We start from the raw sequence: 8,984 nt of genomic DNA on the forward strand, positions 1-8,984 counted from the left end.
GACAAGTATTTCCGGACGGAGGGAGTAGAAGGCAAGAAATTGCCTCTCGATCATTTCTGTGAAGCAGTTTTTGGGCGCGAACGAAACCGTTTTTGGCATTATGCAGACATATGTGTTTTGCCATTTGTTTTATAGTCAAAGACTTATTTCTATCTTTTTATTAAACATAGTACACAGGTAGATGCTCATATATATGCACATACACTCACTTTTATGAACGCGTGCACGCGTGCACGCCCTACCCATATGAGCATCTCTGAGAGATTGAGCCAACGTATCATCTTAAGATTGATGAAGTCATCTTAGACACCTTTGTAGTCGACGGGAACGTCTCCTCCCATGGAATGCACATCGCGGGAAGAAAATGTGACCACCAATGTCAAGTCTAGGACTTCAACCCTGGTGGGTTGGTTCCACCACAAGGAATCTAACCATCTGTGCTACGCTGAGTTCGCAACATCCTCTCTAATTGGAAGCTCGCGTCATGCACTTGCGCTATGCAGCCAGAATTCAGTATCTTTAAAAAAAATATGATTTTATGAAATCTCAAAACTATATTCTAGTTTTCAGATATTTCAGTTGTATGCCCTCGTTGTTCTCGCCCCGGCAGAAGAGGTATTTTTCATCCGCGCTAGGATCAAAGAGTACTGATGTGTTGTGGATTCGATCTCTAGACTGGGACACTGTCGCATTCTGCGACAATGCCGTCTTCAGGAGCGCTTCGATCTGCCGAATCCCCTCCCCGGCTATAGAGCTAGAGGGCTAGATGGAATCCGCGGTCCGAGTGGCAGCTACTAGATTTTGCAATGGAGTACTCAGGACTTGATACTTACGAGGCTGGTCACTCGAGTAGAGCCGGCGCTTATGCTGACTGGAACTGGGTTGACGGCGCTTGCGTTCGTCCAGCTCCCTCTGAAGCCGCTTGAGGCGATCGCGCTTGGCCAAGGTAGCCAGACGAGTCGACTCCATGGCCAACGCCTCGGGGGTCATCCCCGTGATGGGGGTGTGCAGGAGCTGTTCGTTCCTATGGCAGAGCTCGTCCCGCTACTCCCGGGTGAGAGCTTGGGGTACATACGGCTCGTGGCCCAGAATGTCGTTGTCGGTGTTGACGTGAGACGCACTTGCACGGCCTTCCTTGGGTTCTGTGTGTCTCGGGGGTGCGCGGTGCTCGGAGTTGTCTGCCATGAGAATCTCGGCGGTCGACTCGATGCTTTTGGACCCAGACTCCTCAGAGGAATCGTCGAGTGATCCATCGGAGAGGTCGAGGGCGGGCTCATCGAACTCGAGAGCCGCCACATGTTCCGCCATTGCCTGAGTGGCAACAGTATGCTTGATCCAGCATTGCAGCCGTGAATGCCCGGGGCGCTTACGACGGCGCGCAATGGTGGAGTGGGCAACCACTCGGTACGGAGCCAAGGGCCGTCGGAGGAGGACTCCGTAGGAGGAAGCATAGAAGTGCGTCGCGCCGCGGACGCGCAAAGCCTCCACGTCCAGTGGGGCCTAGCACAGCCATGATGAGTCGTCGGCAATGAAGGAGATCATTCCAAAACGGATTTTGCTGCCAACTAACATGACGAAGAAGAAATCCACCTACTCCGTGAAATTTTGCTAGACGCCTAGCCCCATGGTGGGCGCCAACTATCGGGGTTATGATCCTGACAATGAGTACTAGGGGTATGAATAAGGCGCAGAGCCTAGCTACGGCGCAGGTGTAACGCTCGGTGTTTAACGAGTTTAGGCCCCTCTCGGTGGAGGTAAAAGCCCTACGTGTCGTGCCCTGAGGCTTGCTTTGATTTGATGGGTATGGCTACAAAGATTACTCGCTGCCTGGCTATGGAGAGGGGTGCGGCTTATATAGAGTGTGCCGCAGCCCATGTCTCCCACGCTGCTGAGGCAATTAATGGCATTGAGTGAGTTAGTTACTAGTGTAATAAGCCTCTACTACAGCTGTTACAGGTAACGGTAGCTATAGCTCTATTTAGTGGATGACTTAGGATTTCTCGACCGTTGCAGCTCCCACGACATCCTCTTGCCCTCTTATGTCTAAGTGGTTGAAGGAAATATGCCCTAGAGGCAATAATAAAGTTATTATTTATTTCCTTATTTCATGATAAATGTTTATTATTCATGCTAGAATTGTATTAACCGGAAACATAATACATGTGTGAATACATAGACAAACATAGTGTCACTAGTACGCCTCTACTTGACTAGCTCGTGAATCAAAGATGGTTAAGTTTCCTAGCCATGGACAAAAGAGTTGTCATTTTGATTAACGGGATCACATCATTAGGAGAATGATGTGATTGACTAGACCCATTCCGTTAGCTTAGCACACGATCGTTTAGTATGTTGCTACTGCTTTCTTCATGACTTATACATGTTCCTGTGACTATGAGATTATGCAACTCCCGTTTACCAGAGGAACACTTTGTGTGCTACCAAACGTCACAACGTAACTGGGTGATTATAAAGGTGCTCTACAGGTGTCTCCGAAGGTACATGTTGGGTTGGCGTATTTCGAGATTAGGTTTTGTCACTCCGATTGTCGGAGAGGTATCTCTGAGCCCTCTCGGTAATACACATCACTTAAAGCCTTGCAAGAGTTGCAACTAATGAGTTAGTTGTGGAATCATGTATTACGGAACGAGTAAAGAGACTTGCTGGTAACGAGATTGAACTAGGTATTGGATACCGACGATCGAATCTCGGGCAAGTAAACGTACCGATGACAAAGGGAACAACGTATGTTGTTATGCGGTTTGACCGATACAGATCTTCGTAGAATATGTAGGAGCCAATATGAACATCCAGGTTCCACTATTGGTTATTGACCGGAAACAGTTCTAGGTCATTTGTACATAGTTCTCGAACCCGTAGGGTCCGCACGCTTAACGTTACGATGATAGTTATATAATGAGTTTATGAGTTTTGATGTACCGAAGGAGTTCGGAGTCCCTGATGAGATCGGGGACATGACGAGGAGTCTCGAAATGGTCGAGACATAAAGATCGATATATTGGACGACTATATTCGGGCTTCGGAAAGGTTCCGAGTGATTCGGGTATTTTTCGGAGTACCGGAGAGTTACGGGAATTCGCCGGGAGAAGTACTGGGCCTTATTGGGCCATACGGGAAAGAGAGAGGGGCTGCCTAGGGCAGGCCGCGCCCCCCCAAGGCCTAGTCCGAATTGGACTAGGGGGAGGGGCCGCACCCCCTCCTTCCTTCCCTTCTCTCTTCCCTTTCCTTCTCTCCTACTCCTACTACATGGAAGGTCTCCTAGTTGGACTAGGAAAGGAGGGAGTCCTACTCCCGGTGGGAGTAGGACTCCTCCCTGGCGCGCCCTCCCTTGGCCGGCCGCCCCCTCCCCCTTGCTCCTTTATATAAGGGGGCAGGGGGCACCCCATAACACACAAGTTGATCTACGGATCGTTCCTTAGCCGTGTGCGGTGCCCCCCTCCACCATATTCCACCTCGGTCATATCGTCGTGGAGTTTAGGCGAAGCCCTACGCCGCTAGAACATCATCATTGTCACCACGCCGTCGTGCTGACGGAACTCATCCCCGACGCTTTGCTGGATTGGAGCCCGGGGAACGTCATCGAGCTGGACGTGTGCTGAACACGGAGGTGCCGTACGTTCGGTGCTTGGATCGGTCGGATCGTGAAGACGTACGACTACATCAACCGCGTTGTCATAACGCTTCCGCTTAACGGTCTACGAGGGTACGTAGACAACACTTTCCCCTCTCGTTGCTATGCCATCATCATGATCTTGCGTGTGCGTAGGATTTTTTTTAAAAATTACTACGTTCCCCAACAGTGGTATCAGAGCCAGGTTTTATGCGTTGATGTTATATGCACGAGTAGAACACAAGTGAGTTGTGGGCGATACAAGTCATACTGCTTACCAGCATGTCATACTTTGGTTCGGCGGTATTGTTGGATGAAGCGGCCCAGACCGACATTACGCGTACGCTTACGCGAGACTGGTTTTACCGCCGTGCTTTGCACACAGGTGACTAGCGGGTGTCAGTTTCTCCAACTTTAGTTGAACTGAGTGTGGCTACGCCCGGTCCTTGAGAAGGTTAAAACAGCACCAACTTGACGAACTATCGTTGTGGTTTTGATGCGTAGGTAAGAACTGTTCTTGCTCAGCCCGTAGCAGCCACGTAAAACTTGCAACAACAAAGTAGAGGACGTCTAACTTGTTTTTGTAGGGCATGTTGTGATGTGATATGGTCAAGACGTGATGAGATATAAGTTGTTGTATGAGATGATCATGTTTTGTTGAAGTTATCGGCAACTGGCAGAAGCTCTATGGTTGTCTCTTTGTTGCATAAGATGCAAGTGCCAAATAATTGCTTTACTTTATCGCTATGCGATAGCAATAGTTGCAAGAGCAATAGTTGGCGAGACGACCATGTGACGACACATTGATATAGATCAAGATGATGAAGATCATGGTGTCGTGCCGGTGACGATAGAGATCATGACAGTACTTTGGAGATGGAGATCAAAGGCGCAAGATGATCATGGCCATATCACGTCACATATTTTGATTGCATATGATGTTTATCTGTTATACATCTTATTCTGTTTTGTTTGACGGTAGCATTATAAGATGATCTCTCACTAATTATCAAGAAGTGTTCTCCCTGAGTATGCACCGTTGCCAAAGTTCGTCGTGCCCAGACACCACGTGATGATCGGGTGTGATAAGCTCTACGTCCATCTACAACGGGTGCAAGCCAGTTTTGCACACGCGGAATACTCAGGTTAAACTTGACGAGCCTAGCATATGCAGATATGGCCTCGGAACACGGAGACCGAAAGGTCGAGCGTGAATCATATAGTAGATATGATCAACATAATGATGTTCACCATTGAAAACTACTCCATCTCACGTGATGATCGGTTATGGTTTAGTTGATTTGGATCACGTGATCACTTAGAAGATTAGAGGGATGTCTTTCTAAGTGGGAGTTCTTAAGTAATATGATTAATTGAACTTAAATTTATCATGAACTTAGTCCTGGTAGTATTTTGCAAATTATGTTGTAGATCAATAGCTTGCGTTGTTGCTCTCATATGTTTATTTTGATATGTTCCTAGAGAAAATTGTGTTGAAAAATGTTAGTAGCAATGATGTGGATTGGATCCGTGATCTGAGGTTTATCCTCATTGCTGCGCAGAAGAATTATGTCCTTGATGCACCGCTAGGTGACAAACCTATTGCAGGAGCAGATGCAGACGTTATGAACGTTTGGCTAGCTCAATATGATGACTACTTGATAGTTTAGTGCACCATGCTTAACGACTTAGAATCGGGACTTCAAAGACGTTTTGAACGTCATGGACCATATGAGATGTTCCAGGTGTTGAAGTTAATATTTCAAGCAAATACCCGAGTTGAGAGATATGAAGTCTCCAACAAGTTCTATGGCTAAAAGATGGAGGAGAATCGCTCAACTAGTGAGCATGTACTCAGATTGTCTGGGTACTTCAATCGCTTGAATCAAGTGGGAGTTAATCTTCCAGATAAGATAGTGATTGACAGAATTCTCTAGTCACCATCACTAAGTTACTAGAACTTCGTGATGAACTATAGTATGCAAGGGATGACGAAAATAATTCCCAAGCTCTTCGCGATGCAAAAATCTGTGAAGGTAGAAATCAAAGAAAAACATCAAAGTGTTGATGGTGGACAAGATCACTAGTTTCAAGAAAAAGGGCAAAGGGAAGAAGGGGAACTTCATGAAGAACAGCAAGCAAGTTGATGCTCAAGTGAAGAAGCCCAACTCTGGACCTAAGCCTAAGACTAAGTGATTCTACTGCAAAGGGACTGGTAACTGGAAGTGGAACTACCCCAAGTATTTGGCGGATAAGAAGGATGGCAAAGTGAACATAGGTATATTTGATATACATGCTATTGATGTGTACTTTACTAGTGTTTATAGCAACCCCTTGGTATTTGATACTAGTTCAGTTGCTAAGAGTAGTAACTCGAAATGGGAGTTGCAGAATAAACAGAAACTAGTTGAGGGTGAGGTGACGATGAATGTTGGAAGTAGTTCCAAGATTGATATGATCATCATCGCACACTCCCTACACTTTCGGGATTAGTGTTGAACCTAAATAAATGTTATTTGGCATTTGCGTTGAGCATGAATATGATTTGATCATGTTTATTGCAATACGGTTATTCATGTAAGTTAGAGAATAATTATTGTTCTGTTTACATGAATAAAACCTTCTATGGTCATACACCCAATGAAAATGGTTTGTTGGATCTCGATCGTGTGATACACATATTCATAATATTGAAACCAAAAGATGTAAAGTTAATAATGATAGTGCAACTTATTTATGGCACTGCCGTTTAGGTCATATTGGTGTAAAGCGCATGAAGAAACTCCATAAAAGATGGATTTTCGGAATCACTTGGTTATGAATCATTTGATGCTTGCGAACCGTGCCTTTTGGGCAAGATGACTAAAACTCCGTTCTCCGGAACAATGGAACAAGCTACTGACTTATTGGAAATAATACATACCGATGTATGCGATCCAATGAGTGTTGATGCTCGTGGCAAGTATCGTTACTTTCTGACCTTCACAAGATGATTTGAGCAGATATGGGTATATCTACTTGATGAAACATAAGTCTAAAATAGTTGAAAGGTTCAAAGAATTTCAGAGTGAAGTGAAGAATCATCGTAACAAGAAAATAAAGTTTCTGCGATCTGATCGTGGAGAAGAATATTTGAGTTACGAGTTTGGCCTTCATATAAAACAATGTGGAATAGTTTCACAGCTCATGCCACCTGGAACACCACAATGTAATGGTGTGTCCGAACGTCGTAATCATACTTTACTAGATATGGTGCGATCTATGATGTCTCTTATCGGTTTACCACTATCGTTTTGGGGTTGTGCATTAAAGACAGCTGCATTCACGTTTAAAAGGGCACCATCTAAATCCGTTGAGACGACACCGTATGAACTATGGTTTAGAAGTAAACCTAAGCTGTCGTTTCTTAAAGTTTGGAGTTGCGATGCTTATATGAAAAAATTTCAACCTGATAAGCTCGAACCCAAATCGGAGAAGTGCGTCTTCATAGAATACCCAAAGGAAACTGTTGGGTACTCCTTCTATCACAAAACCAAAGGCAAAACATTCGTTGCTAAGAATGGATCCTTTCTAGAGAAGGAGTTTCTCTCGAAAGAAGTGAGTGGGAGGAAAGTAGAACTTGATGAGGTAATTGTACCTGCTCCCTTATTTGAAAGTAGTTCATCACAGAAATCTGTTCCTGTGACTACTACACCAATTAGTGAGGAAGTTAATGATGATGATCATGAAACTTCAGATTAAGTTACTACAGAACCTCGTAGGTCTTCCAGAGTAAGATCCGCACCAGAGTGGTACGGTAATCCTGTTCTGGAAGTTATGTTACTAGACCATGACGAACCGACGAACTATGAAGAAGCGATGGTGAGCCCAGATTCCGCAAAATGGCTTGAGGCCATGAGATCTGAGATAAGATCCATGTAAGAAAACAAAGTATGGACTTTGATTGACTTGCCCAATGATCAGCGAGACATTGAGATTAAATGGATCTTCAAGAGGAAGACGGACGCTGATAGTGTTACTATCTACAAAGCTAGAATTGTCGCAAAAGGTTTTTGACAAGTTCAAGGTGTTGACTACGATGAGAGCTTTTCACTCGTATCTATGCTTAAGTCTGTCTGAATCATGTTAGAAATTGCCACATTTTATGAAATCTGGCAAATGGATATCAAAACTGCATTCCTTAATGGATTTTTTAAAGAAGAGTTGTATATGATGCAACCAGAAGGTTTTGTCGATCCGAAAGGTGCTAGCAAAATGTGCAAGCTCCAGCGATCCATCAATGGACTGGTGCAAGCATCTCGGAGTTGGAATATACGCTTTGATAAATTGATCAAAGCATATAGTTTTAATAAAGACTTGCGGTCAAGCCTGTATTTACAAGAAAGTGAGTGGGAGCACTACAGCATTTCTGATAAGTATATGTGAATGACATATTGTTGATCGGAAATAATGTAGAATTTTTCTAGAAAGCATAAAGGAGTGTTTGAAAGGAGTTTTTCAAAGAAAGACCTTGGTGAAGCTACTTACACATTGAGCATCAAGATCTATAGAGATAGATCAAGACACTTGATAAGATTTTTCAATGAGTACATACCTTGACAAGATTTTGAAGTAGTTCAAAATGGAAGAGTCAAAGAAAGAATTCTTGCCTGTGTTGCAAGGTGTGAAGTTGAGTAAGACTCAAAACCCGACCATGGCAGAAAATAGAAAAGAATGAACAATCATTCCCTATGCCTCAGTCATAGGTTCTATAAAGTATGCTATGCTATGTACTAGACCTATTGTATACCTTGCTCTGAGTTTGGCAAAGGAATACAATTTTGATCTAAAAGTAAATTACTAGAACAGCGGTCAAGAATATCCTTGGTGAGGACTAAGGAGATGTTTCTCGATTATGGAGGTGATAAAAGAGCCAGTCGTAAAAGGTTACAACGATGCAAGCTTTTACACCAATCCAGATGACTCTAAGTCTCAATCTGGATACATATTGAAAGTGGGAGCAATTAGCTAGAGTAGCTCCGTGCAGAGCATTGTGGACATAGAATATTTGCAAAATACATACGGCTCTGAATGTGACAGACCCGTTGACTAAACTTCTCTCATGAGCAAAACATGATCATACCTTAGTACTCTTTGGGTGTTAATCACATAGCCATGTGAACTAGATTATTGACTCTAGTAAACCCTTTGGGCGTTGATCACATGACGGTGTGAACTATGGGTATTAATCACATAGAGATGTGAATATTGGTGTTAAATCACATGGTGATGTGAACTAGATTATTGACTCTAGTGCAAGTGGGAGACTGAAGGAAATATGCCCTAGAGGCAATAATAAAGTTATTATTTATTT

Source organism: Triticum dicoccoides, chromosome 2B (genome assembly GCF_002162155.2).
Source record: "Triticum dicoccoides isolate Atlit2015 ecotype Zavitan chromosome 2B, WEW_v2.0, whole genome shotgun sequence".
Lineage (NCBI taxonomy): Eukaryota > Viridiplantae > Streptophyta > Magnoliopsida > Poales > Poaceae > Triticum > Triticum dicoccoides.